Below are 22,250 nucleotides of genomic sequence, written 5' to 3'. Positions count from 1 at the left end.
GGGCCCAAATGCAGCGGGAGATCCGACGGGAGTGTCAACGCGAGGAGGACCTGGTGCAGCTGGGGAAGGTCCGGGGGGCCTATGACCGCGGGACCCCGCAGGAGCTGCAGGAGAAGAAGTTGATCTTCGAGCAGCAAGCGGCCCCCGAGCCTGTGGCCCCCACGAAGACGGTGTCCGGCTTCTCAGAGGGGACCAGGGAGCGATCCTTCGCTGAGACCGATGGTGGCGCCGGTCTGGTCAGCCTGGCTTCTGGGGTGCAGCCGCAGGCCCCGTCGGAGAGGCCCTCCACGGCCAACCCCTTCTTCTGCTTGCGGGGCAAAAGCCCCCAGTCCATCCTTGAAAGGGAGGTCCACGAAGCCCAGGAGCGAGAGCGGGAACTCCAAAGGCAGAGGCTCAAGATCTACGGCTCGGCGCTCCCCCGGCAGCCTGAAGAAGCTTCAGATCTGGACGAGGAGGTGCCTTTTCAGCCAGGTGAGGTAGGGAGGGGGTGTGTCAGGCCTATAGCCGCAGGGGGGCCTATGAAGGCGCTGCCCCCCGACCTCCAGGCGAGGAGGCAAAATCAGGGGGCAAATTGTGTTTCCCCCTTTTTTTTGGCCACGGCTGAGCCACCAAAGGGACATGGGTGGTAACTGGAGCTGGGAGAGCTGAGCGGGACACAGTGCAGTCCAGCAGCAAAAACAGAAGGCAGAGAAGAGGGAGGTGGGCAGATGGAGGTGTTGGTTGCAAACTGCCAGGGTGAGGGGTAGGCTTCCCCCCCTCCCCCGCCCCCACAGCCATCATGCACCTCCATGAACGATTCCCATAGGGAATGATGGGGAATTGATCCATGGGTATCGGGGGCTCTGGGGGGGGGACTGTTTTTTGAGGTAGAGGCGCCAAATTTTCAGTATAGCATCTAGTGCCTCTCCCCAAAATACCTCCGAGGTTCCAAAAGAATTGGACCAGGGGGTCCAATTCTGTGAGCCCCAAAAGAAGGTGCCCCTATCCTTCATTATTTCCTATGGAAGGAAGGCATTTTAAAAGGTGTGCTGTCCCTTTAAATGTGATGGCCAGAACTCCCTTGGAGTTCATTTATGCTTGTCACACCCTTGCTCTTGGCTCCGCCCCCAGTGTCTCCTGGCTCCACCCCCAAAATCTCCTGGCTCCACCCCAATGTCTCCTGGCTCCACCCCCAAAGTCCCCAGATATTTCCTGGATTGGATTTGGCAACCCTAGTGGGGGTGGGGGGAGGGAGGTGGAAGGCACACACACCCGCCAGCACGCAAGATGAAGGCCCTTCTCGACTCCCAAGTTTTATCATCGGCTGCCCCGACTTGGCCGCTGTCAGAGCCTCCAGCTTCCCCCCCCCCCCCCCCCCAGAAAGCTTCTGAGAAGCGGCAAGCCCTGCAGCGGATGGCAAAGGGGGCCCCCTGACTTTTTCAAAAGCCCCCCCCCCAACTTTTAAAATCCTGGCCACAGCCCTGGTGTGTGCATGCGGGCACTTTCGCACCTCCAATCCCCTTCTGGGGCACTTTAGCGATCGTTTGCAAGCGGGTTTTGCCATTTCACGCAGGAAGGCTCAGTTGCAAAGAAGCCTGAGAGGGTCTGATCCAGCACGTGTGGAAGTCGTGTGTTGGTGCACGCGAGGGTTTTGGTTTATTCACTTAAAACATTTATTCGCCACCTTTTGACCTGATAGCAGGGGGGGCCAAACTGTGGCTCAGGGGCTACATGTGGCTCTTTCACACATATTATGTGACTCTCAAAGCCCCCACTGCCCCATCAGCTGGCTTGGAGAAGGCATTTGTCTTTTTAAATAACTTTGCCAAGCCAGCCGGTGGCTTGGAGAATGCATTTAAAGTTAAAGTTGCTTTCTTTCCACCTCTCCTTCCCTCCTCCCTTCCCCTCAACTATTTTCCTCCCTCCCTCCCTCCCTCCCTCCCTCCCTCCCTCCCTCCCTCCTCCCTTCCTTCCTCCCTTCCTTCCTTCCTTCCTTCCTTCCTTCCTTCCTTCCTTCCTTCCTTCCTTCCTTCCTTCCTTCCTTCCTTCCTCCTTCCCTCAATTCCACCCTCCCTCCTTCCTCCCTCCCTCCCTCTCTTCTTTCCTTTCTTCTTTCTTTCCTCTCTCCCTCCCTCCTTTCCTTCCTTCCTTCCTTCCTTCCTCTCTCCCTTCCTTCCTCCCTCCCTCCCTCCCTTCCTTCCTTCCTTCCTCCCTCCCTCCCTCCCTCCCTCTTATCTGGGAGAACCGGGTTTGATTCCCCCCTCCTCCACTTACAGCTGCTGGAATGGCCTTGGGTCACCGATAGTTCTCTTATAAGGGGTTGAGATCTTTCTTTCTTTCTTTTCTTTCTTTCTTTCTTTCTTTCTTTCTTTCTTTCTTTCTTTCTTTCTTTCTTTCTTTCTTTCTTTCTTTCTTTCTTTCTTTCTTTCTTTCTTTCTTTCTTTCTTTCTTTCTTTCTTTCTTTCCTTTCTTTCTTTCTTTCTTTCTTTCTTTCTTTCTTCCTTCCTTCCTTCCTTCCTTCCTTCCTTCCTGCCTTCCTGCCTTCCTGCCTTCCTTCCCGGTTCTCCCAGATAAGAGAGCTCTGGCTGACCCAAGGCCATTCCAGCAGTTGCAAGTGGAGGAGTGGGGAATCAAACCCGGTTCTCCCAGATAAGAGAGCCATGACTGATCCAAGGCCATTCCAGCAGTTGCAAGTGGAGGAGGGGGGAATCAAACCTGGTTCTCCCAGATAAGAGAGCTCTGACTGACCCAAGGCCATTCCTGCAGCTGCAAGTGCAGGAGTGGGGAATATAACCCGCCTGCCTGCCTGCCTGCCTTGTGGCTCTCAGACATCTGATGTTTATTCTATTTGGCTCTTCTGTTAAGCAGGTTTGCCCCCCCCGGTCTAGGGCATTATCAGATCCCTGCTGAACTCCCTCTTCTTCCCAAACCCTGCCCTCCACAGGGCTGCCACTGAATCTTTGGGAATTTCCCAGGCTGGGGTTGGCAACTCTGTCCTGAAGCTGGAATCTCCCTCCAGCTCCCTCCTGCAAGCATAGCCAGAGCTTTCGTAGGAGTTGTCAGAGTTCTCTCAGCCCTACCCACCTCACAGGGTGTCTGCTGTGGGGGAGAAAGGTAAAGCGGATCGTGAGCCACTCTGAGTCTCTAAGGGCAGGGTATAAATCTGCAATTCTTCTTCTTTTTCTCAGCAGAACTCTATCACTAAGAGAGCCAGTGTGGTGTAGTTGCTGCAGTGTCAGACTAGGATGTGAGAGACCCAAGTTCAAATCCCTACTCTGTCACGGAAGCTTGCTGGGGAAACTCTGGCTGAACACACCCTCTCAGCCTGACCTACCTCAGAGGGTCATTGTGAGGATAAAAAAGAGGAGAGGAGAACTGTGTAAACTGCTGTGAGTCCCCCTTGGGTAGAAAAGTGAGGTGTATATGAAATAAATAAAATAAAATGAATAAGAGTCCAGATCACGTGAAGTGATGGTATCGCTTTACTCTGCTCTGGTAAGACCTCACCTGCAATATTGTGTTCAGTTTGGAGCACCACATTTTAAGAAGGATATAGACAAGCTAGAAGGGGTCCAGAGGAGGGCGACGAAGATGGTGAGGGGTCTGGAGACCCAAGTCCTATGAGGAAAGGTTGAAGGAGCTGGGGATGCTTAGCCTGGAGAGGAGGCGGCTGAGAGGTGATAGGACAACCATCTTCACGTTCTTGAAGGGCTGTCCTATAGAGGATGGTGTGGAATTGTTTTCTGTGGAAACCAGAAGGTAGGACTAGAACCAACAGGTTGAAATTAAATCAAAAGAGTTTCTGGCTCAACATGAGGAAGAACTTCCTGACCGTTAGAGCAGTTCCTTAGTGGAACAGGCTTCCTCGGGAGGTGGTGGGCTCTCCTTCCTTGGAGGTTTTTCAACAGAGGCTAGATGGCCATCTGACAGCAATGAGGATCCTGTGAATTTAGGGGGAGGTGTTTATGAGTTTAAGAAAAAGAAGATATTGGATTTATATCCCGCCCTCCACTCCGAAGAGTCTCAGAGCGGCTTACAATCTCCTTTACCTTCCTCCCCCACAACAGACACCCTGTGAGGTGGGTGGGGCTGGAGAGGGCTCTCACAGCAGCTGCCCTTTCAAGGACAACCTCTGCCAGAGCTATGGCTGACCCAAGGCCATTCCAGCAGGTGCAAGTGGAGGAGTGGGGAATCAAACCCGGTTCTCCTAGATAAGAGTCCGCACACTTAACCACTACACCAAACTGGCTCTTAGAGCAGTTCCTCAGTGGAACAGGCTTCCTTGGGAGGTGGTGGGCCCTCCTTCCTTGGAGGTTTTTAAGCAGAGGCTGGATGGCCATCTGAGAGCAATGAAGATCCTGTGAATTTAGGGGGAGGTATTTGTGAGTTTAGAGCAGTTCCTCAGTGGAACAGGCTTCCTTGGGAGGTGGTGGGCTCTCCTTCCTTGGAGGTTTTTCAACAGAGGCTAGATGGCCATCTGACAGCAATGTGGATCCTGTGAATTTAGGGGGAGGCGTTTGTGAGTTTCTTGCATTGTGCAGGGGGTTGGACTAGATGACCCTTGAGGTCCCTTCCAACTATAGGATTCTATGATTCTAATGCACCCTTGATGGGGGGGGGAGTGCTTGGGGAGGGAAGTGGCCGAGACTGAAATGATTTCACCCCCAAAATCTCCAGGAGTTTCCCAATCTGCAGTTGGCAACTTAGAGGAGAGGCTGAGGCAAGGAAAAGGACTCAAGAGTGAACACAAGCGGCGCAAATTCGCATTTTGCTCTCTATGCAGCTACCTCTGCAATATTTCCAAAATAATTGTACCTTGCCGGATTTTAGGAAAGTAGCAAGACAGCATGGGGATCCCTAGCATGTAGATGTGGAAAACAGCAGAAGACGCCAAAGGGGAAGGCCATCCGAGATGAAATACACTTGAAATATCCGAATACAGAATATATCGAATGTTTAAATTTTCAAATAAACGTCTACGTAGAGTCGGTGGTCCATGACCCAAAACACGTGCAGCTGCTCATGGCAGCTCATACATCATACGGAGGTACAAAGTAACATCGTAGTAGCAGGTGTGTGTTGGAAAACACCTGGAGACTTTGGGGGGTGGATCCAGGAGAGGGGGGGGTTGGGAAAGGGATGGGCCACAGAGCCCACTCTTCCAAGCAGCCTTTTTCTCCAGGGGAGCTGATCTCTGCCAGCTGGAAATCAGTTGGAAAAGCAGGAGATCTCCAGGCTCCACCTGGAGGCTGGCAACCTTACTTATACTGTGATTCAAGCATGACAGGAGAGCCAGTTTGGTGTAGTGGTTACATGTGCAGACTCTTATCTGGGAGAACCGGGTTTGATTCCCCACTCCTCCACTTGCAGCTGCTGGAGTGGCCTCGAGGCAGCCATAGCTCTGGCAGAGCTGTCCTTGAAAGGGCAGCATCTGTCAGAGCTCTCTCAGCTCCACCTACCTCTCAGGGTGTCTGTCTCCTGAGAGCCAGTTTGGTGTAGTGGTTAAGTGTGCGGGACTCTTATCTGGGAGAACTGGGTTTGATTCCCTACTCCTCCACTTGCAGCTGCTGGAATGGCCTTGGGTCAGCCATAGGTCTCTCATCTGGGAGAACCGGGTTTGATTCCCCACTCCTCCACTTGCAGCTGCTGGAGTGGCCTTGAGGCAGCCATAGCTCTGGCAGAGCTGTCCTTGAAAGGGCAGCTTCTGTCAGAGCTCTCTCAGCTCCACCTACCTCTCAGGGTGTCTGTCTCCTGAGAGCCAGTTTGGTGTAGTGGTTAAGTGTGCGGACTCTTATCTGGGAGAACTGGGTTTGATTCCCCACTCCTCCACTTGCAGCTGCTGGAATGGCCTTGGGTCAGCCATAGCTCTGGCAGAGGTTGTCCTTGAAAGGTCAGCTGCTGTGAGAGCCCTCTCCAGCCCCCCCACCACTCAGGGTGTCTGTTGTGGGGGAGGAAGGTAAAGGAGATTGTGAGCCCCTCTGAGACTCTTCAGAGTGGAGGGTGGGATATAAATCCAATATCTTCATCTACCTCACAGGGTGTCTGTTGTGGGGGAGGAAGGTAAAGGAGATTGTGAGCCACTCTGAGACTCAGTGGAGAGCGGGATATAAATCCAATATCATCTTCTTCATCGAGTCATTTTAGCTTCTTGGGAGAATTCAGGCATGATTTGGCTCTAGAACCTTCTTATTTGTCTTTTGGGCAGTCCCCAGTATCTGTGAAACTCTTCTCCGACATCACATGTCAAAGGAATCCGCTATCTTCCGGTCCACTTTGATGACTGTCCAGCTTTCACACTCATGCATAGTAATGGGAATGTTATGGCGTGAATTATCTTGACCTCGGTCAGCAGTGACACATTCTTATACGAAGGAATCTTTTCTAGTTCCTTCCTGGCTGCGCTTCCCTTCTGACTTCTTGGTCCCAGTTAGGCTTGCCAATCCTCTATGAAGCAAGTAGCATTCTGGTATCCACAGCTGTTAGAACCTAAGAACAGAAGCCCTGTTGGATCAGGCCAATGGCCCGTTCAGTCCAACGCCCTGCGTCACACAGGGGCCAGAGTTTAAGACCACCTTTAAGTGTGCCTGCACACAAAAGCTTATGCCCAGGATTAAACTCGGTTGGTCTTAAAAGTGCCACCAAACTCAAAACTGCTCTAGGGGATTTGTGTGCTCCTGGTTTGGTGTCGTGGTGAAGTGCCCAGACTCTTATCGGGGAGAACGGGATTTGCTTCCCCGCTCCTCCGCTTGCACCTGCTGGAACGGCCTTGGGTCAGCCATGGCTCTGGCAGAGTTGTCCTTGAAAGGGCAGCTGCTGTAAAAGCTCTCTCAGCCCCACCCACCTCACAGGGTTTTTGTTGCGGGGGAGGAAGATAAAGGAGATTGTGAGCCGCTCTGAGATTTGGAGTGGAGGGAGGGATATAAACCCAATATCATCATCATCTCCTCCTCCTCCTCCTTCCAAATTGTCCCTCTGTTTCAGGGGTGGCCAACGGTAGCTCTCCAGATGTTTTTTGCCTACAACTCCCAACAGCCCCAGCCATTGGCCATGCTGGCTGGGGCTGAGGGGAGTTGTAGGCAAAAAACATCTGGAGAGCTACCGTTGGCCACCCCTGCTCTATTTCACTCTCACCTTCCCTTTCTTCCCCACCTTTGACATTGCCCAGGCAGCCAGTTTGCTACAAGTCAGAGGCCGAGAAAGCCCCAATCATTCCATGAGAGCCAAGAGTTATTTCAGAAACTTGGCATGGCTGTGGCATTTCTCCTAACAAAAACGCAAATATTAACAAATATTAACTCAGCTCATACAGTCTCCTGAATGGGTACTTAATGAGGGCGAGGTGGATAAACAAGAGAGCCGTAACAACGAGCCATCAAATGACCTGGCCATAAAACTGGGAGGTGAAACCAACTCCCTACCCCTTTCACTTTGGATGCGCCTTTCTCTAACAGGACTTTCACTTTGGATGCGCCTTCCTCTTCCTATTTTCCAGGGTCTCTGCCACCAGGTACCCAAATCCCTTTGGCCATTTCTGCTTCCTGAGTTAGGCCTTGAAGCGTATGCTGTAGTTGACATAAGGTGGTCTGAGATAGTGGAGGGGCTGTGGCTCAGTGGCAGAACCTCTGCTTGGCATGTAGGAGGTCTCAGGTTCAATCCCCGGCAATTCCAGTAAGAATGACCAGGCAGGAGGGGATGGGAAAGACCCTGACCTGAGACCCTGGCTCAGTGGCAGAACCCCTGCTTGGCCTGCAGAAGGTCCCAGGTTCAATCCCCGGCATCTCCAGTTAAAAAGACCAGGCAGGAGATGATTGGAAAGACCTTGATCTGAGACCCTGGCTCAGTGGCAGAGCCTCTGCTTGGCATGCAGAAAATCCCAGGTTCAATCCCCTGCATCTCCAGTTAGAAGGACCAGGCAGGAGGTGATGGGAAAGACCTTGACCTGAGACCTTGCTTCAGTGGAATTGCTTCTGCTTGGTATGTAGAAGGTCCCAGGTTCAATCCCCAGCATCTCCAGTTAAAAGGACCAGGCAGGAGGTGATGGGAAAGACTTTGACCTGAGACCCGGGCTCAGTGGCAGAGCCTCTGCTTGGCATGCAGAAGGTCCCAGGTCCAATCCCCAGCATCTCCAGGTAGAAGGACCAGGCAGGAGGTGATGGGAAAGACCTTGACCTGAGACCCTGGCTCAGTGGAAGAGTCTCTGCTTGGCATGCAGAAGGTCCCAGGTTCAATCCCCGGCATCTCCAGTTAAAAAGACCAGGCAGGAGATGATTGGAAAGACCTTGACCTGAGACCCTGGCTCAATGGCAGAGCCTCTGCTTGGCCTGCAGAAGGTCCCAGGTTCAATCCCCAGCATCTCCAGTTAAGAGGACCAGGCAGGAGGGGATGGGAAAGACCTCGGCCTGAGACCATGGAGCGCAGCTGCTGCCTGAGTAGACAATACTGACCTTGATGGACCAAGGATCTGATCCAGTATAGGCAGCTTCATGTGCTTGGGGTGAATGTGGGTGTCTATAATCACAAAATCCCAGAGTTGGAAGGGGCCATAGAAGGTGTCTAGTCCAACCCCCTGCTCTTTGCCGGATCAACTTAGACTCGCCTCACCTGATGAGGATTTGTCCAGCCTTTGCATAAAGACTGCCAATGAAAGGGAAGTCACCACCTCCCTTGGTAGCTAATTTCACAGTTGAATGACTCTTGCAGTAAAAAATGTTTTTCCTAATATCCAGCCGTTATCTTCCCGCCTTTAATTTAGACCCATGCATTGGAGAAAGTCCATAAAAGGGCAACTAGAATGATTCAAGGGTTGGAACACTTTCCCTATGAAGAAAGGTTAAAACGCTTGGGGCTCTTTAGCTTGGAGAAACGTCGACTGCGGGGTTACATGACAGAGGTTTACAAGATTATGCACGGGATGGAGAAAGTAGAGAAAGAAGTCCTTTTCTCCCTTTCTCACAATACAAGAACTCGTGGGCATTCAATGAAATTGCTGAGCAGTCGGGTTAAAATGGATCAAAGGAAGTCCTTCACCCAAAGGGTGATCAACACATGGAATTCACTGCCACAGGAGGTGGTGGCAGCTACAAGCATAGCCAGGTTCAAGAGGGGATTGGATAAAAATATGGAGCAGAGATCCATCAGTGGCTATTAGCCACAGTATACTTATATTTTGGGCACTGTGTGACACAGAGTGTTGGACCGGATGGGCCATTGGCCTGATTCAACAGGGCTTCTCTTATGTGACGCAGAGTGTTGGACTGGAGGGGCCATTGGCCTGATTCAACAGGGCTTCTCTTATGTGACACAGAGTGTTGGACTGGAGGGGCCATTGGCCTGATCCAACATGGCTTCTCTTCTGTTCTTATGTGACACAGAGTGTTGGACTGGAGGGGCCATTGGCCTGATCCAACATGGCTTCTCTTATGTTCTTATGTGACGCAGAGTGTTGGACTGGATGGGTCATTGGCCTGATCCAACAGGGCTTCTCTTATGTGACACAGAGTGTTGGACTGGATGGGCCATTGGCCTGATTCAACAGGGCTTCTCTTATGTGACACAGAGTGTTGGACTGGATGGGCCATTGGCCTGATCCAGCATGACTTCTCTTATGTTCTTATGATGTTCATGACTGTGAGTTCTTTCCTCTGCTGCCTACAGAAACAGCTCCGTGCTCTCCTCTAAGTGACGGCAGATATCGCAAGAGAGCCATTGTTTCTCGTTTCCCTGTCATGCCTTGCCCCCTTCCCCAAACTAACCATCAGGGGTCCCAATGCAACATGAAGGCTGGGCAGTCCAGAAGGCCACTGAGCACTGAGAGGGAGCAAAGAGATCTCCCAGCAGGCCTGTAGAAGAAGAAGAAGAAGATATTGGATTTATATCCCGCCCTCCACTCCGAAGAGTCTCAGAGCGGCTCACCATCTCCTTTCCCTTCCTCCCCCACAACAGACACCCTGTGAGGTAGATGAAGATATTGGATTTATATCCCGCCCTCCACTCCGAAGAGTCTCAGAGCGGCTCACCATCTCCTTTCCCTTCCTCCCCCACAACAGACACCCTGTGAGGTGGGTGGGGCTGGAGAGGGCTTTCACAGCAGCTGCCCTTTCAAGGACAACCTCTACCAGAGCTATGGCTGACCCAAGGCCATGCTAGCCTGTAAGCATGGGGGGACGGCTTTTTAATAGCAGGAACTGCTTTGCATATTAGGCCACACCCCTCTTATGTAGCCAAGAGCTTACAGGGCCTACTGTAAGCGCTTGGAATATTGGCTGCATAAGAAGGGTGTGGCCTAATATGCAAAGGAGTTCCTGCTACAAAAAAAAGCCCTGTAGAAGAAGATGATATTGGATTTATATCCTGCCCTCCACTTCGAATCTGAAAGTCTCAGAGCGGCTCACAATCATCTATATCTTCTTCCCCCACAACAGACACCCTGTGAGGTGAATGGGGCTGAGAGAGCTCTGACAGAAGCTGCCCTTTCAAGGACAGTTCTGCCAGAGCTATGGCTGACCCAAGGCCATGCCAGCACGTGCAAATGGAGGAGTGGGGAATCAAACCCGGTTCTCCCAGATAAGAGTCTGCACACTTCACCACTACACCAAACTGGCTCTCCTGTAGGGTTGCATGTGGGGCACTTCCTTCTGGGGGGCAGACCGCTTTTTTTTCTTTTCTTTTCTTCTGCCACAGCTGAGCCGCCAAAGTGTTGTCGGTGGTGGCTGGAACCGGGAGAGCTGAGCAGGGCGCAGAGCAGTGCAGCAACAAACGCAGCAGGTGGAGAGGGGGGAGGAGGGGGAGACAGAGGAAGCCGCATGGAATGGGCCAGGGAAGGGGAGATGGGGGGAGCTGCTGGCTGCAAAGTGCTGAGGTGGGGGAGAGGGATGTGGAAGGAAGCCCCCCCCCCAGCTTGCAACCAAGGGGCAGGCCCTTCTCAACTCCAAAATTGTAGGGTCAGCTGTCTCAGCTTAAGAACGTAAGAACATAAGAGAAGCCCTGTTGGATCAGGCCAGTGGCCCCTCCAGTCCAACACTCTGTGTCACATGAGAACATAAGAGAAGCCCTGTTGGATCAGGCCAGTGGCCCCTCCAGTCCAACACTCTGTGTCACATAAGAACATAAGAGAAGCCCTGTTGAATCAGGCCAATGGCCCATCCAGTCCAACACTCTGTGTCACATGAGAACATAAGAGAAGCCCTGTTGGATCAGGCCAGTGGCCCCTCCAGTCCAACACTCTGTGTCACATAAGAACATAAGAGAAGCCCTGTTGCATCAGGCCAATGGCCCATCCAGTCGAACACTCTGTGTCACATGAGAACATAAGAGAAGCCCTGTTGGATCAGGCCAGTGGCCCCTCCAGTCCAACACTCTGTGTCACATAAGAACATAAGAGAAGCCCTGTTGAATCAGGCCAATGGCCCATCCAGTCCAACACTCTGTGTCACATGAGAACATAAGAGAAGCCCTGTTGGATCAGGCCAGTGGCCCCTCCAGTCCAACACTCTGTGTCACATAAGAACATAAGAGAAGCCCTGTTGGATCAGGCCAATGGCCCATCCAGTCCAACACTCTGTGTCACAGAAGAACATAAGAGAAGCCCTGTTGGATCAGGCCAGTGGCCCATCCAGTCCAACACTCTGTGTCACATAAGAACATAAGAGAAGCCATGTTGGATCAGGCCAGTGGCCCCTCCAGTCCAACACTCTGTGTCACATAAGAACATAAGAGAAGCCCTGTTGGATCAGGCCAATGGCCCATCCAGTCCAACACTCTGTGTCACATAAGAACATAAGAGAAGCCCTGTTGGATCAGGCCAGTGGCCCATCCAGTCCAACACTCTGTGTCACATAAGAACATAAGAGAAGCCCTGTTGGATCAGGCCAGTGGCCCATCCAGTCCAACACTCTGTGTCACATAAGAACATAAGAGAAGCCCTGTTGGATCAGGCCAGTGGCCCATCCAGTCCAACACTCTGTGTCACAGAAGAACATAAGAGAAGCCCTGTTGGATCAGGCCAGTGGCCCCTCCAGTCCAACACTCTGTGTCACATAAGAACATAAGAGAAGCCATGTTGGATCAGGCCAATGGCCCATCCAGTCCAACACTCTGTGTCACAGAAGAACATAAGAGAAGCCATGTTGGATCAGGCCAGTGGCCCCTCCAGTCCAACACTCTGTGTCACAGAAGAACATAAGAGAAGCCATGTTGGATCAGGCCAGTGGCCCCTCCAGTCCAACACTCTGTGTCACATAAGAACATAAGAGAAGCCATGTTGGATCAGGCCAATGGCCCATCCAGTCCAACACTCTGTGTCACATAAGAACATAAGAGAAGCCATGTTGGATCAGGCCAATGGCCCATCCAGTCCAACACTCTGTGTCACATAAGAACATAAGAGAAGCCATGTTGGATCAGGCCAATGGCCCCTCCAGTCCAACACTCTGTGTCACAGAAGAACATAAGAGAAGCCATGCTGGATCAGGCCAGTGGCCCCTCCAGTCCAACACTCTGTGTCACATAAGAACATAAGAGAAGCCATGTTGGATCAGGCCAATGGCCCATCCAGTCCAACACTCTGTGTCACATAAGAACATAAGAGAAGCCATGTTGGATCAGGCCAATGGCCCCTCCAGTCCAACACTCTGTGTCACAGAAGAACATAAGAGAAGCCATGCTGGATCAGGCCAACGGCCCATCCAGTCCAACACTCTATGTCACACAGTGGCCAATATATGTGTGTGTGTACACACACACACACACACACACACACACATATATATATATGTATACGTTTATACTGTGGCTAATAGCCACTGATGGACCTCTGCTCCATATTTTTATCCAATCCCCTCTTAAAGCTGGCTATGCTTGTAGCCGCCACCACCTCCTGTGGCAGTGGATTCCACGTTAATCACTCTTTGGGTGAAGAAGGACTTCCTTTTATCCGTTTTAACCCGACTGCTCAGCAATTTCATTGATTGCCCACGAGTTCTTGTGTTGTGAGAAAGGGAGAAAAGGACTTCTTTCTCTACTTTCTCCATCCCGCGCATAATCTTGTCAACCTCTATCATGTCACCCCATAGTGGACGTTTCTCCAAGCTAAAAAGCCCCAAGCGTTTTAACCTTTCTTCATAGGGAAAGGGTTCCAAACCTTTAATCATTCTAGTTGCCCTTTTCTGCACTTTCTCCAATGCTATAATATCCTTTTTGAGGTGCGGTGACCAGAATTGTACACAGTATTCCAAATGAGACCGCACCATCGATTGATACATTTATACATCCTTTATACAGCTTGGTCACTTCCAGAGTCGCCAGCTGTTGTCCCCACCCCAGAAAGCTTCTGAGAAGTGGCAAGCCCCGCAGCGGATGGGAAAGGGGGCCCGCTGACTTTTTACAAAGCCCCCCCCCCCCGACTTTTAAAACCTTGGCTATGGCCCTTCCTTTCCAACTCCCGGAGCAAAGGCAGGTTGAATTTTAACAGAGGCGAGCGAAAAGAGCAATTTGCCTGGCTGTTAATGGGTGTGACCAGAGCTTGCAGAATGAAAGCAAAGCTCCCAGTTTCTACTCCTGTGGAATAAAGGTCTTTCTTTTATTTCCTGATACCAGAGCTGACTCCTGTCCGGGACTCACAACCCTCTGAGCCCAAGCCAGACCGTTTCACTTGTGTCAGTGGTAGGGTTGCCAAGTCTCATTCAAGAAATACCTGGGGACTTTGGGGGTGGAGCCAGGAGACATTGGGGGTGGAGCCAGGGGGTGGCAAGCACAATTGAACTCCAAAGGAAGGTCTGGCCATCACATTTCAAGGGACTGCACACCCTTCACTGGAAATAATGGATAGGGGCACCTTCTTTGGGGGGCTCATAGAATTAGACCCCCTGGTCCAATCTTTTTGAAACTTGGAGGGTATTGCGGGGAGGGGCACCAGATGCCATGCTGCAAATTTGGTGCCTCTACCTCAAAAAACAACCCCTCCCCCAGAACCCCAATTACCCGTGGATCAATTCTCCATTATACCCTATGGCAGGGATGGCCAACAGTAGCTCTCCAGATGTTAAGTTTGGTTAAGTGCACAGACTTTTATCTGGGAGAACAGGGTTTGATTCCCCGCTCCTCCACTTGCAACTGCTGGAACAGCCTTGGGTTAGTCGTGGCTCTCGCAGAGTTGTCCTTGAAAGGGCAGCTGCTGTGAGAGTCCTCTCAGCCGCACCCACCTCACAGGGTGTTTGTTGTAGGGGAGGAAGATAAAGGAGATTGTGAGCCATTTGGAGTGGAGGGAGGGATATTAATCCAATATCATCATATTATTATTATTAGTCTTCCAAATTGTCCCTCTATTTCAGGGGTGGCCAACGGTAGCTCTCCAGATGTTTTTTTGCCTACAACTCCCATCAGCCCCAGCCATTGGCCTTGCTGGCTGGAGCTGATGGGAGTTGTAGGCAAAAAAACATCTGGCGAGCTACCCTTGGCCAACCCTGCCCTATGGGAATGGGTCTCCATAGGGACTGATGGAGTGCCCAGCAGACATTTCCCTCCCCCACTTTCTGAGGACCCTGAAGAGGGGGGAGGGCCTCCAATCTGCAGGAATCCCCTGCCCCCACCTGGGGATTGGCAACCGTCGGTGCTGGGTCTGGTTATTCAAGGGTTGCCACTTCCAGCCTGGGAAATTCCTGGAGGTTTCGGGGCAGTGCCGGTGGAGGGGTGTGTGTGGAATTCATCGAGAAATTTCACTTTAGAACCTATGGCGTACCATAGAGCAGAGGTGGCCAAACTGTGGCTCGACAGCCACATGCGGCTCTTTCACACATTGTGTGGCTCTCCAAGCCCCCACCGCCCTGTCGGCCAGCTTGGAGAAGGCTTTTCTCTCTTGAAATCACTTCTCCAAGCCAAGCCAGCCAGCAGCTTGGAGATTGCATCTGAAGATAAAGTTGCTTTCTTTCCACCTCTCTCTTCTTCCCCCCCATCTATTTGCTTGCCTCCCTCCCTCCCATCTTTTTTTTTCATTTTATTTGATTTATATCCCGCCCTACCCCACCAAAGCGGGCTCAGGGCGGCTCACAACATAAAAATTCTAACAATAAAATTCAAGAACTAAAATACATTAATAAATTACATAATTAAAACAACTAATATATCATTACATCAATCAGTCTCTTCTGGCTCTGAAACGACTGACGTTCATGTCTTGCGGCTCTCAAAAATCTGATGTTTATTCTATGTGGCTCTTAGGTTAAGCAAGTCTGGCCACCCCTGCCAAACTGGAGAGCCAGTTTGGTGTAGTGGTGAAGTGTGTGGACTCTTATCTGGGAGAACCGGGTTTGATTCCCTACTCCTCCACTTGGAGCTGCTGGAATGGCCTTGGATCAGCCAGAGCTCTGGCAGAGGTTGTCCTTGAAAGGGCAGCTGCTGGGAGAGCCCTCTCCAGCCCCACCCACCTCACAGGGTATCTGTTGTGGGGGAGGAAGGGAAAGGAGATTGTGAGCCGCTCTGAGACTCTTCGGAGTGGAGGGCGGGATATAAATCCAATATCTTCATCTACCTCACAGGGTGTCTGTTGTGGGGGAGGAAGGTAAAGGAGATTGTTAGCCGCTCTGAGACTCTTCGGAGTGGAGGGCGGGATATAAATCCAATATCTTCATCTACCTCACAGGGTGTCTGTTGTAGGGGAGGAAGGTAAAGGAGATTGTTAGCCGCTCTGAGACTCTTCGGAGTGGAGGGCGGGATATAAATCCAATATCTTCATCTACCTCACAGGGTGTCTGTTGTGGGGGAGGAAGGGAAAGGAGATTGTGAGCCGCTCTGAGACTCTTCGGAGTGGAGGGCGGGATATAAATCTAATATCTTCATCTACCTCACAGGGTGTCTGTTGTGGGGGAGGAAGGGAAAGGAGATTGTGAGCCGCTCTGAGACTCTTCGGAGTGGAGGGCGGGATATAAATCCAATATCTTCATCTACCTCACAGGGTGTCTGTTGTGGGGGAGGAAGGGAAAGGAGATTGTGAGCCGCTCTCAGACTCTTTGGAGTGGAGGGCGGGATATATAAATCCAATATCTTCTTCTTCAAAGAGTTTGTTCTCTGAAGCTGTCATTTCTCTTGAGTTTGAGGACCGCTTGTCAATTCAGGAGAATCCTATGTTATTTGGTTTGGAGGGAAATGCACTTTGCGCATTCTCATTCTGTCTCCTTGTTTTCAGAGAGACCCCTCTGCAAGAAATTGGATGTGACCTGGCCCCCACCCAGCCCGTCTGAGCCCTGCCAGGTGAACGGCCTCCACCAGGTAACACCTGCGACATCTCATCTCTGGTCTCACTTGTGGTCTACCTGTGCCCAGGAACTCCATAAGACAGCAACCAAGCATTTCCCCTTATAACTCTCAATGAAAAGGGCTAGAGAATTACTTTTTTTAAAAAAAGGAAAGTTGGGAACCAGGAGACCATGGCACTAGTTCATTATGATTCTGTAGCGATTAAGCAGTACCCAGGAATTTTTTAAAGCCATCCAGTGCAAGGAGAAAATGGTGGCCACAGGAGGTACAACGGGGCATTCTTTCACAGCTTTTACCTGCTTCAAGAAAGTGTGTAGCCCCACCCTCACCGGTCTAGATCCATCAGTTTGTTTCCCTCTTTCCTGTCCTTAAAAAGGTAAAGGTCGTTCCCTGTGCAAGCACCGGTCGTTTCCAACTCTGAGGTGATGTTACTTTCACGTTTTCACAGCAGATGTTTTACGGGGTGGTTTGCCATTGCCTTCCCCAGTCATCTACACTTTCCCCCCAGCAAACTGGGGACTCATTTGACCGACCTCGGAAGGATGGAAGACTGAGTCAACCTGGAGCCGGCGACCTGAACCCAGCTTCCGCCGGGATCGAACTCAGGTTGCGAGCAGAGCTTAGGACTGCAGTACTGCAGCTTTACCACTCTGCGCCACGGGCTCTCAAAACCCAGCTCCTTCGAAAATTGCCGAAGCGAGTGGTAGTTATCTTTCCCTTTGCATACCTTGCCCTCTTCGGAACAAAAACTCAATGGTCCCATTGTCCTGCATTTAAATGTTGTTTCATTTGCATTGATAGCCACAGGCAGAGACAAAACACTCTCGTTCCTTCAGATTCCCATCTCTGCAATTGCTGGAAGGAAATTAGACCTTCCTTTGTTTCATTTGCTTGCTGATGGATACTTTTTGGTAGGGCTGGGGAAACCAACCCTTTCTTTTTTGTTGACCTTCATTCAGTTCCAGTACACGGGCCGAAGGTTTTTACAGCTCTTATATCTGGAGGAGGACCCAGGTTAGCCTGATCTCATCAGGTCTCAGTAGCTATGCAAGGTCATCTCCGGTTAGAACTTCCATGGCAGACCACCGGGGGGGGGGGGGTTGTAGAAAAATAGGTGGTGGAGCTCATTAGCATAACTCATTAGCATATGCTCCCACCCCCCAGCCAAAAGCAACCCGATGCAAGGAAGGAGAGCCCTGGGCGAGTGAGGCCTGCTCGGGCTGGGTAGAGATCCAACCAGCCTAAAAAGGCCTCGCTCACCTGGGGCTCTCCTGCCCCCCCCCCAGTCAAAAGGCCAGCAAGCCACCCACCACCCAAAATCACAGGGGTTGACGAGGGCTGCTGGGGGCGTGGCAAAGCCCCTGGTGGCTGGCTGGCTGCCTGCTCTCCTAATCCAGGGATTGTTATGCAGGTGCACCTGCTGTTCAGCGGAGAAGGTAGGTGGGGAACAAAGCAGGAGTCAAGTGTCACCTATAAGACCAACCGAGTTTTATTCAGAACGTGAGCTTTCGTGTGCTCTCTAAGCAAACTTCATCCGACGAGGTGAACCGGGTATTGTGGCGGGGAGGAAGAGGGGGAACCCTCGGGAAGTTTCGGGAGCTGTGCTCCTGTGAGCTCCTGCTGAATCTGAGCCCTGGAGACCCCCAAGGGAGTCCAGGGTTGCCATGCAGCGGCAGGCAATGGCAAACCACCTCTGCTGTTCTCTTGCCTTGACCTGGATGGCCCAGGCTAGCCCAGTCTCATCAGATCTCAGAAGCTAAGCAGGGTTCGCTCTGGTTAGTATTTGGATGGGAGACCACCAAGGAAGTCCAGGGTGGCTACGCAGAGGCAGGCAAGGGCAAACTACCTCTGCTCTTCTCTTGCGTCCCCTGATGGGTTCGACTAGGCTGATTTCATCAGATCTCGGAAGCTAAGCATGCCAGCTCTGGTTAGTACTTGGATGGGAGACCACCAAGGAAGTCTAGGGTTGCTGTGCAGAGGCAGGCAAGGTCAGATCATGTCTATCTCTTGCCTTGGCCTGAATGACCCAAGATGACCCAGGCAACCATGATCTCATCAGATCTCAGACACAAAGCAGGGTCGGCCGTGGTCAGGGCTCAGATGGGAGACCATCAAAGACGTCCAGGGGTTCTATGCAGAGGCAGGCAACGGCAGACCATGTCTGTCTCTTGCCTTGGCCTTGATGACCCCAGATGACCCAAGCTAGCACAATCTCATCAGATCTCAGCAGTTAATCAGCATCAGCCCTGGTCAGGGCTCAGGTGGGAGACCACCAAGGAAGTCCACGGTTGCTACGCAGAGGAAGGCAAGGGCAAACCACCTCCGTCCGCCTCTTGCCTTGACCTGGATGGCCCAGGCTAGCCCGATCCCATCAGATCTTGGAAGCTAAGCAGAGCTGGCCCTGCCTATTCCTTGGATGGGAGACCACCAAGGAAGTCAGGGTTGCTATGCAGAAGCAGGCAAGGGCAAAGCACCTCTGAACGTTTCTCGCCTTGACCCAGATGGCTCAGGCAGGCCTGATCTTGTGAGATCTTGGAAGCTGAGCAGGGCTGTCCCTGGTTAGTACTCGGATGGGAGACCACCAAGGAAGTCCACGGTTGCTACGCAGAGGCAGGCAAGCGCAAACCACCTCTGTTTTTCTCTGCTTGACCTGGATGGCCCTGGATGGCCCAGTCTCCTCAGATCTCAAAAGCCAAGCTGATTTGTCCTTGGATGGGAGACCACCAAGGAAGTCCAGGGTTGCTATGCAGAGGCAGGCAAGGTCAGACCATGTCTATCTCTTGCCTTGGCCTCGATGACCCAAGATGACCCAGGAAACCATGATCTCATCAGAACTCAGAAGCAAAGCAGGGCCGGCCGTGGTCAGGGCTCAGATGTGAGGCCATCAAAGACATCCAGGGGTTCTATGCAGAGGCAGGCAACGGCAGACCATGTCTGTCTCTTGCCTTGGCCTTGATGACCCCAGATGACCCAAGCTAGCACAATCTCATCAGATCTCAGCAGTTAATCAGGATCAGCCCTGGTCAGGGCTCAGGTGGGAGACCACCAAGGAAGTCCAGGGTAGCTGTGCAGAGGCAGGCAAGGGCAAACCATGTCTGTCTCTTGCCTTGGCCTCGATGACCCAAGTTGACCCAGGCAAGCACAATCTCATCAGATCTCAGAAGCAAAGCAGGGTTGGCCGTGGTTATTCTTTGGATGGAAGACCACCAAGGAAGTCCAGGGTGGCTACGCAGAGGCAGGCAAGGGCAAACCACCTCTGCATGTCTCTCGCCTTGACCTGGATGGCCCGGGCTATTCTGCTCTTGGAAGCTAAGCAGAGTTGGCCCTGGCTATTCCTTGGATGGGAGACCACCAAGGAAGTCAGGGTTGCTATACAGAAGCAGGCAAGGGCAAAGCACCTCTGAACGTTTCTCGCCTTGACCCAGATGGCTCAGGCAGGCCTGATCTTGTGAGATCTTGGAAGCTGAGCAGGGCTGTCCCTGGTTAGTACTCGGATGGGAGACCACCAAGGAAGTCCACGGTTGCTACGCAGAGGCAGGCAAGCGCAAACCACCTCTGTTTTTCTCTGCTTGACCTGGATGGCCCTGGATGGCCCAGTCTCCTCAGATCTCAAAAGCCAAGCTGATTTGTCCTTGGATGGGAGACCACCAAGGAAGTCCAGGGTTGCTATGCAGAGGCAGGCAAGGTCAGACCATGTCTATCTCTTGCCTTGGCCTCGATGACCCAAGATGACCCAGGAAACCATGATCTCATCAGAACTCAGAAGCAAAGCAGGGCCGGCCGTGGTCAGGGCTCAGATGTGAGGCCATCAAAGACATCCAGGGGTTCTATGCAGAGGCAGGCAATGGCAGACCATGTCTATCTCTTGCCTTGGCCTTGATGACCCCAGATGACCCAAGCTAGCACAATCTCATCAGATCTCAGCAGTTAATCAGGATCAGCCCTGGTCAGGGCTCAGGTGGGAGACCACCAAGGAAGTCCAGGGTGGCTGTGCAGAGGCAGGCAAGGGCAAACCATGTCTGTCTCTTGCCTTGGCCTCGATGACCCAAGTTGACCCAGGCAAGCGCAATCTCATCAGATCTCAGAAGCAAAGCAGGGTTGGCCGTGGTTATTCTTTGGATGGAAGACCACCAAGGAAGTCCAGGGTGGCTACGCAGAGGCAGGCAAGGGCAAACCACCTCTGCATGTCTCTCGCCTTGACCTGGATGGCCCGGGCTATTCTGCTCTTGAAAGCTAAGCAGAGTCGGCCCTGGCTATTCCTTGGATGGGAGACCACCAAGGAAGTCAGGGTTGCTACGCAGAGGCAGGCAAGGGCAAAGCACCTCTGAACGTTTCTCGCCTTGACTGAGATGGCTCAGGCAGGCCTGATCTTGTGAGATCTTGGAAGCTAAGCACGGCTGTCCCTGGTTAGTACTCGGATGGGAGACCACCAAGGAAGTCCAGGGTTGCTACGCAGAGGCAGGCAAGGGCAAACCACCTCTGTTTTTCTCTGCTTGACCTGGATGGCCCTGGCTGGCCCAGTCTCCTCAGATCTCAAAAGCCAAGCTGATTTGTCCTTGGATGGGAGACCACCAAGGAAGTCCAGGGTTGCTACACAAAGTCAGGCAATGGCAAACCACCTCTGTTTCTCTCTTGCCTTGGAAACATCTCGAGAGATTGCCATAAACCAGCTGTGACTTGACAGCAAAAAAACACAAAAAACGCTCACTCTTTCCTTTCTTCTCTTCCTCTTATTCCTCCCCCAGCTGGAGAGAAGCCCTCGGAGTCGTCAAAAGAGTCCCTTAATCCAGCGCTGGGAGTCGGGGACTGTTGGCAGCCAGGAGAGCCAGGATTAGAGGCTGGCTGTGGCAAGAAGAGGACCGGGGCTGCAGCTGGAAGACTCCTGAGGCTCACAAATGCCTTCCCCCAACCCTGCATTGGGCAGGGGGTTGGACTAGATGGCCCTAGGGGTCCCTTCCAACTCTATGATTCTATGAACTCTGCTCCAAACCACGTGCAAAGTGCCTCCAATGCCAGCCGTCTATTCCTTCCGAGATTTGACCGAAATGTCGAAAAGTGTTTTCACGCAACTCTGACCACAGCAGTTTAGAGCTGACTGCCTTCTCTCAAGACTCTCTTTGTAGCACAGAGGAGAGACTCTGGACCGGTTCCCAAGCACTGTGGCTCGCATTAGTCTGTGTGCCTGAGTGGGATCCGAGTGAGAATGATGCTCCATCTCCAAGCACTTTCTGCTCTTTCTTAGGTATCCCGGAGATTTTACCTGTGCCCAGCAGCCTGGCAAAGATGTGGGGATTGCGACCATACAGAAGCATGTGTGGGGGGGGATATTCTGGTCCCCCCTGGTGGACCTCTTGATGGCCCTTGGGTTTTGGCCACTGTGTGACACAAAGTGTTAGTCTCATCCAACATGGCTTCTCTTATGCTAATATGTCTGGGGCAATAGTGCTTTGTCTTCTTAGTGCTTGGGGGGGCGTGGGAGGGCTTCTGGAGTTCTGGCCCTGGTAGTGGACCTCCTGATGGCCCCTGGGTTTTGGCCACTGTGTGACACAGAGTGTTGGACTGGATGGGCCATTGGCCTGATCCAACATGGCTTCTCTTATGTTCTTATGTGACACAGAATGTTGGACTGGATGGGCCATTGGCCTGATCCAACATGGCTTCTCTTCTGTTCTTCTGTGACACAGAGTGTTGGACTGGAGGGGCCATTGGCCTGATCCAACATAGCTTCTCTTCTGTTCTTCTGTGACACAGAGTGTTGGACTGGATGGGCCGTTGGCCTGATCCAACATAGCTTCTCTTATGTTCTTCTGTGACACAGAGTGTTGGACTGGAGGGGCCATTGGCCTGATCCAACATAGCTTCTCTTATGTTCTTCTGTGACACAGAGTGTTGGACTGGGTGGGCCATTGGCCTGATCCAACATGGCTTCTCTTTTGTTCTTCTGCGACACAGAGTGTTGGTCTGGGTGGGCCATAGGCCTGATCCAACATAGCTTCTCTTATGTTCTTCTGTGACACAGAGTG

General features: G+C 52.0%; 1 long non-coding RNA gene across 1 annotated transcript; it reads left to right on the top strand.

The window, feature by feature from the left end:
- Positions 1-247: 247 nt before the first annotated feature.
- Positions 248-21,136, top strand: LOC132581602 (uncharacterized). Its single transcript, XR_009556134.1, has 3 exons — positions 248-471; positions 16,157-16,239; positions 20,973-21,136. It is a non-coding gene; the product is annotated as an uncharacterized LOC132581602 (long non-coding RNA).
- Positions 21,137-22,250: the final 1,114 nt, after the last annotated feature.

Source organism: Heteronotia binoei, chromosome 13, assembly GCF_032191835.1.
Source record: "Heteronotia binoei isolate CCM8104 ecotype False Entrance Well chromosome 13, APGP_CSIRO_Hbin_v1, whole genome shotgun sequence".
Lineage (NCBI taxonomy): Eukaryota > Metazoa > Chordata > Lepidosauria > Squamata > Gekkonidae > Heteronotia > Heteronotia binoei.
This window is presented reverse-complemented; position numbering and strand designations above follow the sequence as displayed.